The sequence below is a fragment of the Ictalurus furcatus genome, chromosome 2, assembly GCF_023375685.1.
Source record: "Ictalurus furcatus strain D&B chromosome 2, Billie_1.0, whole genome shotgun sequence".
NCBI classification, from domain to species: domain Eukaryota; kingdom Metazoa; phylum Chordata; class Actinopteri; order Siluriformes; family Ictaluridae; genus Ictalurus; species Ictalurus furcatus.
Window position 1 is genome coordinate 5708140 of NC_071256.1, and position 10328 is coordinate 5718467.

At 47.9% G+C, this 10328-nt stretch overlaps 1 protein-coding gene across 2 annotated transcripts in view; it reads right to left on the reverse strand.

Annotated features, from left to right (window-relative positions):
* LOC128620317 (uncharacterized) overlaps positions 1-10328 on the reverse strand; it is a 140185-nt gene that overhangs the window by 86037 nt on the left and 43820 nt on the right. The gene's annotated exons all lie outside the window — the stretch shown is intronic.

The window sequence follows — 10328 nt, forward strand, 5'->3', positions numbered from 1 at the left end:
CCCATATATATATATATATATATATATATATATATATATATATATATATATATATGGGGTTTGCCAAGTGAGGTTTTCTTTATTTTTGTGGTGTTCAGGGGTGCGTGGGTGTATGTGCGTGTTCGTGTGTGCTTGTGTGTGGGCGTGGGTTGCAGGATTTGCCGGAGTCACGTCGGTTCCTTTTGGACAAACGAGGGCTCTTCTGGGCCATCAGGCAATGCTGCGAGCGTAGTCAGGGAACGGAGGCTTCGCTTGGATCCGAATCTTATATCACTTGAGATGCTCCTCCTCGATCGAGCGGAAGAGCAGCATTTTATACTCTCCCCTCGTCCGCTGGATGGTGGAATTTTCCCGTGCGGCGCACCATTCACCGGCCGAGGGTGTCGACGGCTCCGCCCAACCGCCACGTACTTTCTGGCCGTCAAAATTCTTGAAGCGGGGCCGTCTCTTCAGCACCAGCGCGGCAGTTGGGGAAGGAGCGATTTTAGTTCCTTGTGCGCCGGCTGTCGGTCCATCGTGACAGTACCCCCCGTCAGCTCTGAGCCTACTGCCGCTGCGTGTCAGGTCCACAGGGCGTCCCGTTTTGAGAGTCTATCTGCATTTCCGTGTGGGGTCCCTGCCCGATGCTGGACCCGGAACGAGAAATCCTGTAGGGAGAGGAACCACCATGTCACCCAGGCGTTAGTGTCCTTGGCCTTGGCCATCCACTGGAGTGGGGCATGGTCTGTGACCAGGACAAAGTGCCGCCCAGCCAGGTAGTACCGTAGTTTCTTGATGGACCACTTTATTGCTAGGGCCTCCCTCTCCACGGCCGCATACCTCCTCTCAGCTGGGGATAACTTTCGGCTAATGTAGAGGACCGGGTGCTCTTCCCCGTCGAAGATTTGTGAGAGGACCGCACCCAGCCCGGTCTCGGATGCATCTGTGTGCATGGTGAACGGGAGGGCGAAGTCCGGGTTAGGTAGCAGGGGGGCACTGGTGAGGCCTTCCTTCAGGTCCTGGAATGCCCGCTCTGCGCCTGTAGACCATTTCACCCGGTCCGGCTGGCCTTTTTTGTGAGATCTGAGAGTGGGGAGGCTATAGAGGAGACGTTAGGCACAAACCTAGTAGTACCCCGGCAACCCCAAGAAGGCATGTACCTGTTTTTTTGATGTAGGTCGAGGATAACCCTTTACTGCCTCAATTTTCTTTGCCTGGGGCTTGAGTAAGCCCCGGCCAATACGGTACCCGAGGTACTGTGCCTCGGTGAGTCCCAGGAGGCACTTTTTGGGGTTGGCTGTCAGCCCGGCCTTGCGGAGCTCCTTCAGGATCTCCCCTAGGTGGAACAGGTGGTCCAACCAGGTAGAGGAGTGAATGACCACATTTTCCAGGTAGGCGGCTACAAAGGCACGATGGGGTCGCAGGACAATGTCCATCAGCTGCTGGAACGTTGCGGGTGCTCCATGTAGCCCGAAGGGGAGAACCCGGTATTGCCAGTGGCCATCTTCGGTCTTGCCTCTGGGGCCAGTGCCACTTGCCAGTTAAGTCCAGGTTGGAGATGAACCAAGCCCTCCCCAATCACTCCACTAGGAGGTCTACCTGGGGTGGGGATAGCTGTCAAACTCCGAGACCATGCTTTGCTTCCGAAAGTCATTGCAGAGGCGCATACTACCATTGGGCTTCAGTATAACTACAATAAGGCTGGACCAGGGGCTGTTGGACTCCTCTATGATGTTGTCCCGCAGCATCCGGCTGACCTCCTCCTCGATAGCCCTATGGTGGGCCTCCAGGACCCGATAGGGCCGCTGCCGCACCACCATTCATGGCTGAGTCTTGATCTCGTGTTGTACTAGCTGCGTCATGCTTGGGGAGGTAGAAAAAACACTGGTAAATTGCCCCACCAACTCTGTCAGCTCCTGCTTTTGGGTGAGGGTGTGTTCTTTGCCCTGTTGGACTAAGGTGCCCTGGTCATGATCTGTGTCTAGGGCCGCAAATGCAGACAGTACCGGTTCTGGCTCTATCCACCTTTTCAGCAGGTTTATGTTTTACGTTTGTGTGTCTGCTCACTTACCAGGCTGCTGCAGGCAATAGTTCATGGGACCTCTCCTCTCGAAGACTGTACCTCTCGAGGGCCCATCCCTGCCACCGAGCTAGGAATTTGCAGGAGCTGCTGGGTACTAGCAGGAGTACCCGATCACCAGGTTGGAACTCGCGGGGTTATGCTGGACGGTTGTAGACTCATTTCTGTTCTTCCTGGGCGGCTCTCATATGTTCCTGGACGAATAGGGCCACTCGATCGATCTTCTCCTGCATTTCCTGTACATACTCGATGACCGAGCGGAACGGAGAAGGCTGTTCTTCCCAGGCTTCCCGTGCCACATCCAGCAGTCCACAAGGTCGCCATCCGAAGAGGAGGGTGTGAAGCCTGTGGATGCCTAGGGACACTCTCGGATGGTGAAGAGGACGTATGGCAGGAGGAGGTCGCAGTTCCTCTCTTCCTCGTCTACCACCCGGGGCAACATCTGCTTTAAGGTCCAGTTGAACCGTCCAACCAACCCATCCGTTTGTGGGTGGTAGACCGATACCTTTAGGTGTTTCACCTGCAACAGCCGACACAGATCAGACATAAGCTTTGACACAAATGGGGTACCTTGGTCAATTTGGATGTCTTTTGGGATCCCCACACGGCTGAACAGGACCACCAGTTCCTTGGCGATGTTCCGAGAGGTGGCTTTACGCAGTGGTACTGCCTCGGGGTATCTGGTGGCATAGTCCACGATCACCAATATATACTCATGCCCCTGGGCAGATTTCGCAAGCGGCCCGATGAGGTCTATGCTGATCCTCTCGAAAGGGACGCCTATGATGGGAAGCGGGATGAGTGGTGCCGGCGGAGGCTTCCTTGAAGCGTGAGTTGGCACTGGGGGCATTGTTGGCAGAAGCGCCGGACTTCTCCGTCCATACCTGGCCAGATAAAATGATCCTTCAGCTTCTCCAGGGTGTTTCTTGCCCCCAGGTGGTCCCTGAGCGGATGGGGATGGGCCAGGTGCATCAGGGCCTGTGTTCTGGCTTTGGCGACGACCAAGAGGTCCACGGCCTCCCCTCAGCTTGGTCCAGTGGTACAATGAGCCTCCTTTGACCAGAAAGTAAGAGGAGGAGAGTCTCTGGTTCGGGCTCTGGTTGATCCCCTCGATCTGGCGCACCTGGGCCCAGCAATACTTCAGGCAGCTGTCCTCTTTCTGCTCTCGGCCAAAGTTCCCCTGCCAGATTACCTGCTGGAACACAGACGAGAGCAGATTAAAGTGTGTCTGCAGCTTACCTTCTGTCCCGGTGTCCACCTCGCCTCGGGCCAGGTAGGCCTGTCGCACTCGTGCTTCCCTCACTCACTGGGACGGTTTTGGCAGATCCAGCGTCTGGAGGATACGCCCTGCTGGCAGGGTTTTCTGGGTTTACTTCGGTGTCCCCTGGTCTGGCTTGGTTGGGCTGGGCTCATCCTTGGGCGCCCCATAGTCCGGGCGGCCTTGGTGGTGCTGTCCTTCTTCGCCGAGCGCCAGGGTGGTCAGGGTGTGTCCCACGGCCAGGCGTTGTGTGGGTGGCAAGCTCCTCAGTAACTGGTCCACGGCCACCCTCTCTACAACCTCGGTGGCAGAGTGCATGTCGGGCTGGAGCCACCTCTTGGTGAGGTGCAGGAGGGTGTCCATCTGTCCACGTGGCTTGCGTCCTGGCCTGTAGCGCCACCGGTAGAACTCCGCCGCTGCCTGGAGGGGGTTCCACCCACACCAGGCCAGGATCTCTCTCTTTACCTCTGAGTAGTTCCCTGCGTCCTCCGGAGCAAGGGCATATTAAGCTGCGCGTGCCTCTCCAGAAAGCAGTGGGCCGAGGATGAGCGGCCACTCTTTGATACCTCAGCTCTCCTGGTGCGCGACCCGTTCGAAGGCTTCCAGGTAGGCCTCGATATCGTCCTCTGGGGACAAGTGGGGAAGCAGGTCCTAGGCTTCTCGGCAGGGATCAGGATGAGGAGGGGCCGTTACAGAGGTCATGGCTTTCAGGGCCAGCAGCTCCCGGGTTGTGACCTGTAGGCTCTCGGTGAGCTCCTGTTATGGTCTGCTGCTGGAGGCTGGCCTTCAGGATTTGCATGATATGCAGGATTTGCCGGAGTCGCGCCGGTGCTTTCCGGTGCTTTCTGGGCCGTCAGGCAACGCCGCGAGCGTGGTCAGGGAATGGAGGCTTTGCTCGGATCCAAATCTTATATCATGTGAGATGCTCCTCCTCGATCGAGCGGAAGAGCAGCCTTTTATACTCTCCCCTCGTCCACTGGATGGTGGGATTTTCACCGTTCACAGCTCCGTCCCACCGCTACAGACTATATATATATATATATATATATATATACAGTATCTCACAAAAGTGAGACACACCTCACATTTTTGTAAATCTTTTCATGTGACAACAGTGAAAAAATGACACTTTGCTACAATGTAAAGTAGTGAGTGTACAGATTGTATAACAGTGTAAATTTGCTGTCCCCTCAAAATAACTCAACACACAGCCATTAATGTCTAAACCGCTGGCAACAAACATGGGTACACCTCTAAGTGAAAATGTCCAAATTGGGCCCAAAGTGTCAATATCTTGTGTGGCCACCATTATCTTCCAGCACTGACTTAACCCTCTTGGGCATGGAGTTCACCAGAGCTTCATAGCTTGCCACTGGAGTCCTCTTCCACTCCTCTATGACGACATCACGGAGCTGGTGGATGTTGGAGACCTTGTGCTCCTCCACCTTCTGTTTGAGGATGCCCCACAGATGCTCAATAGGGTTTAGGTCTGGAGACATGCTTGGCCAGTCCATCACCTTCACCCTCAGCTTCTTTAGCAAGGCAGTGGTCGTCTTGGAGGTGTGTTTGGGGTCGTTATCATGCTGGAATACTGCCTACTGATCATGCTCTGCTTCAGTATGTCACAGTGCATGTTGGCATTCATGGTTCCCTCAATGCACTGTAGCTCCCCAGTGCCGGCAGCACTCATGCAGCCCCAGACCATGACACTCCCACCACCATGCTTGACTGTAGGCAAGACACACTTGTCTTTGTACTCCTCACCTGGTTGCCACCAAACACGCTTGACACTATCTTACCAAATAAGTTTATCTTGGTCTCATAATTCATATCCTTAGTCTGCTTGTCTTCAGCAAACTGTTTGCGGAATTTCTTGTGCATCATCTTTAGAAGAGGCTTCCTTCTGGGACGACAGCCATGCAGACCAATTTGATGCATTGTGCGGCGTATGGTCTGAGCACTGACAGGCTGACCCCCCACTCCTTCAACCTCTGCAGCAATGCTGGCAGCACTCATATGTCTATTCATTGAGGGAACCATGAATCCCAACATGTACTGTGACATAACACTTACTGCAAAAACACATTTCTTTATGCAGTTTTTAAATATTAAGACAAAGTCAGCTCGCTCTATAATAGGAGATCGTGAGTTAGAATCCTGATGATCCACCAATCAGACATAATTTCCCTGCTGTCTGGGTGGGAGGGGGCAGAGTTACTGCTTTACTCTCTACTCTGTCAATCAGAGTGATACTAACCAATCCTGAGGGTCGGTGAGCTCATGTACTGTATGTGGAAGAATTAGCGCTCTCCTCCGAGTGTGTTCGACTGCTCTGTGAAGTCACATAAGCAGCAGTTCAGAAAGATGCAGAAGCTTCACATGGGTCAGAGAATGTTCACCTTCACCCTCTCCACTGGGTAGCTGACGTGTGATCTAAAGCTAGCTAGTGCAGTTATTCTCAATGTGGGGTTCAGGGAACTGTCTGTGAAGCATAACCAGGGGGTCTGTGATGTCTTTATTTTAGTTACAGTGGTGAAAATCACAACCCAGCATTATCAAAGTCATTATAGTTGAAATCAAAATTATTCAACACACATTGCAAATCAGATCTATTGTCAAAATGTACAGACTTTCAGCTGTTTGCAGTGAGCAAATCAAACAAAAAGCAATTGAAATAGTTCAACACACAGAATGCTTCAAGTGGTTTCCCCAAATTCAACTGAAAATGTAACTTGTAATGACTTCTCTAGTCTCAAAATTATTCAACCCCTTCATGGCGAGCATCTTAGTAGTACTTAGTAGAGCACCATTTTGCTGCTATGACCTGCTGCAAACGAGATGCACTTGGTAGCTGCTCAACTAAGCTTCATACTTTGTCCTGTGGAGTCCCTGACAGTTCTGTGCAGAAATTATTTAATCTCTTCATGCTCCTGTTAGCCAGGATAATCCATTATTACGAAATTAGTGTCCATCAATACATGGACAACACAGATTTATAGATTTCACTGATTTTCAATGTCTACATGGTCTTGCTCCACTGTTCCTCAGAAATGAAGGTTAGATATGTTCCAGCAAGAGGTCTCAGATCAACAGGAATATTAATATATTTAGAATTAAAATATTGTAAATATCACAATTAAAGCTGTTACGAAACCAGACTCAAACAGGAAGTAATCGCAAGAGTAAAGTATTTATTTTCACACTAATGTCAGAGTATGAGGAGGCAGGAAACAATGTCTAAACATAAAAATAGAGCAAAATCAAGAAACATGAACTTATACAGGGCATGGAAACACTACCTCTTTTAACTAACTGAAACTATCAATTACCTAGAACTGAGGCATGAAACACAAAACTTAGAACAGGACTATGACATGAAAATCTCATTTACCTATGGCCTGCCACTCTCGTTTAGCAATGACACTCACGGTTAGCTATATCATGAAACTTTCGTCTTACAATGACATGAAACTCGCGTTTAACTACGACCTGAAACTCTCGTTTACAATAACTTAAACACTTGTTTACCTATGGCAGGAAACACTCGTTTACCTATGGCAGGAAACACTCGTTTAACTATGGCAGGAAACACTCATTTAACTATGGCAGGAAACACTCATTTAACTCTAGCATGAAACACTCGTTTAACTATGGCAGGAACTAAGGAACAAGAAACTAGACAGGGCATGGAAACGTTACCGCCTGGCACCATTACTCATTCCGTCTTTACTCAAATACTGCCAGACGTGCGTAGCAACACGATTGGTTTAAATAACCAGTCACAATTACCTTAATTGCTGACAGCTGGTAACATTTCAAAGCACACCCTCACACCTCCGCCAATAACTGAACAGGGTGGGGACAGAACAGAAACCAAAATAAGTGCACATGTCCATTGTAAACAAAGTCTTATTGTCCATGGCAACTTCAAGCACATGCACTCCAGCTAACTGTGCACGTCGTTGCCGCAGCGCCATCTGCTGGCGAGATCGTGACAGAACCCCCCTCCAAAGGCGGAGCTGGGGCATTGGGCAACGTCCACTGCGGGGCTGGAGCTCGGGGGGACGTCCTCTGCTGGGCTGGAGCTCAGAGGGACGTCCTCCGCGGGGCTGGAGCTCAGAGGGACGTCCTCCACGGAGCAGGACAGCGGTACAGCTTCCTCGGCAGGACAGGACAGCGGGACAGCTTCCTCAGTGGGACAGGACAGTGGGACAGCTTCCTTGGTGGGACAGGACAGCGGGACAGATTCCTCGGCGGGACAGATTCCTCGGCGGGACAGGACAGCGGGACAGCTTCCTCAGCGGGACAGGACAGCAGGACAGGACAGCGGGAGTTCTGAGGTCGACAGGTTGAACACAGGCGGGAGCTCCAAAATCGTGAGGTAGACCTCGGGCCGGGGCTCCAGAGCTGAGACCTCCCTGCAGGGATTTAAGCGTTCTATCAATTTTTCCATTTCATCTATTTGTCTAGTAAGATCAGAGAGTCTCGGGTCTTGTGCTATTTTCCCATATCTCTGATTTAATTTCCTAATGCATTCAGTTCTCTTGTTTTTAGCATGTTCTTTTAACATTTCAGCTTCAGCTGCCATTTGATTTAAGACACTCAGTATATTATCACATTCTTTCATTAAACGATCATTTTTCAATATCAGCTTTTCAGTTTTCTTTATGTCTGGTGTGTCGAGCTTTAAATCTCTCAGGTCTTGCTGGAGGTGAATAATGTCAGGAACAGCTTTCTCAGCGGCCCCCGAACCAGAAGACTTTCCAGTCCATGTTCCCCCATGTTGCTGGCTTGCCCCCCTCTTCCTTTTTCTTGGTCCCGTTTTTCTCCTCACGTAATTCTGTTTCCCTGGACTGTCAAGGTTGAGGTTCTTTACATAGTTTAATCATAAAACAGTTTTAATCATTTCCACATAACATCACATAACATAATACATCAGCTTGTATTTTACATTAAGCTGGAATTAACGGTAGGACTGAGGCTACATATATCTGAGATCCAAATCTTCTACAACACTATTTATTGGGTTTTATGTCTGGAAATATAATAATTTGTAATACGGTAATAATGTTTTGGTTAAACTTTTTACAGAATCTAATATCCGCTTAATAAATGTGTATGTACAGCTCAGAAATATGATTAATAACCTGTTTTAGTCCTAAGAGAAATTTGGGTTGTTGTCACATGACCTGTGTACTTTGCTGTCGGCCATTTTGATTCCCTACACTCCTCTGTGCAAACAGTGCCACCTTGTGTAGAGTTTAAACAGTAAATATGCCAATCTGTGGTGTATATAGATGTTCCCATCGACTGGGTGGACTAAATAAGTTCAGATTCTTCAGGCTTCTGAAAGTTATTATGAATCAGAGCTCTGAGACTTGGATGTGATCTGAAGAAAGGGTGTAGGTTACGGAATGCTTAATCGTAAGGATATCACAACCGAGGAGAAGTTGGAGCTCATTTTGCTTATATGGATAACATACTTTTTATGTGAGATGTGCAGCTTAATAAGACTAATTTTAATGAAGAAAAAAAGACAAACATTATGGGGCAGTGAAAACGCATCATATTTTAAAGTTCTCACTCAGTTCAGTCCTACCAGTACACTCCCAGTAAGTACATTCAATGCAATTCCCAGTCTTGTGATCTTCTGCATGCAATAGATCAGAGGTCGGTAACCTTTTCAGCTGGCAGAGCCATAAAAGGCAAAAAAAAAAAAAAAAGCCAGAGAAAAGTTAACAGTTAAGTTTTTATATGCTTCTTCTTATTATAGTTATTACCTTTATTATTATTGTAATTACGATTACATAATTTTTCATTATAAAAAGGGGTAATGTAATAAAAGCCATATGGCAGTTTGCATGCTCTTGACCCAAGAGCCTGCACTTCACCTAATAGGCCTGTAGGTGGCACTTGGACTTCATTTAACCAACCATGATCATTTCATCAAATGGTAACTCAATTCAGGAAGCAGTACATAAGTAAAAGGAAATTGAACAGTACTTACCATTAATGTGACTATCACAAATGTAAATCCGTCTGTCTGTTCGGACTGGAAAAACAATACTGTCTTTTTTCCCTTTTAGCCATTTCACCTTTGTGAAAAAAACAGAAAACAGACTGGCTTTGTAGTTTTCAACAGATTTATGAAATAGACCGGGAAATTACCTCTGCTCCACACAGTCCATTGAAAAGCTTGTTGTGCCACATCACGATTGCTTGGTGTCTACATGATAAACGGCCATCATTATGAATGGTGTAATATTTTAAAGTATGTGAAGTTTTAATTGAATCGACACCCTAGCTTTCTTGATTTGTAATTGCTTTTATTTATTTATTTATTAACGCCGTCGAGCCATTGGAAATCACTGAAAGAGCCATATTTTATAGGTTCCGGACACTCCTCCCAACTAAACACCTGACCTGTCCCACATAGCAAAATTTGGCTGGCCCACTTGTGGGCCACATACTTGCTTTAGTTCTGGCCCAGAATACGCCTGGGTCCCCGGGCCAAAACTGGCCCCACAAACCGAAAACTGACACATACAATTTCTTCCGGCCCAGACACTGAAAAGTGAGTTATATTGTTTTATGTGGGCCAGGTCTGGCCCAGACACTGTAAGACAGATCTCACAGATTCAGCTTGGTCCCCAGGCCAGATGTGGTCCAGAAACTGCACAATGTACTTCATTTTAGCAGGGAAACACAAATTCAACCATTTAATAATATTAAGGGCTTTTATTAAACATTAACAAACACACTACAATATGAACATTTATTAACAACACACTTTTAAAAACAACAAAATAACAAGTAAATATGTTTACAGTATATTTAAAGACAAAAAAATTTTTGTCACACACACACACACACACACACACACACACACACACACAAATAAATTCAACCACTTAAATACATCAAGGACTTTTTATAAACAATTTAAAAAATCAGTATGAGCAATATGAAGTCACACAATATGAATATAATATGAATAATTATTAACAAATA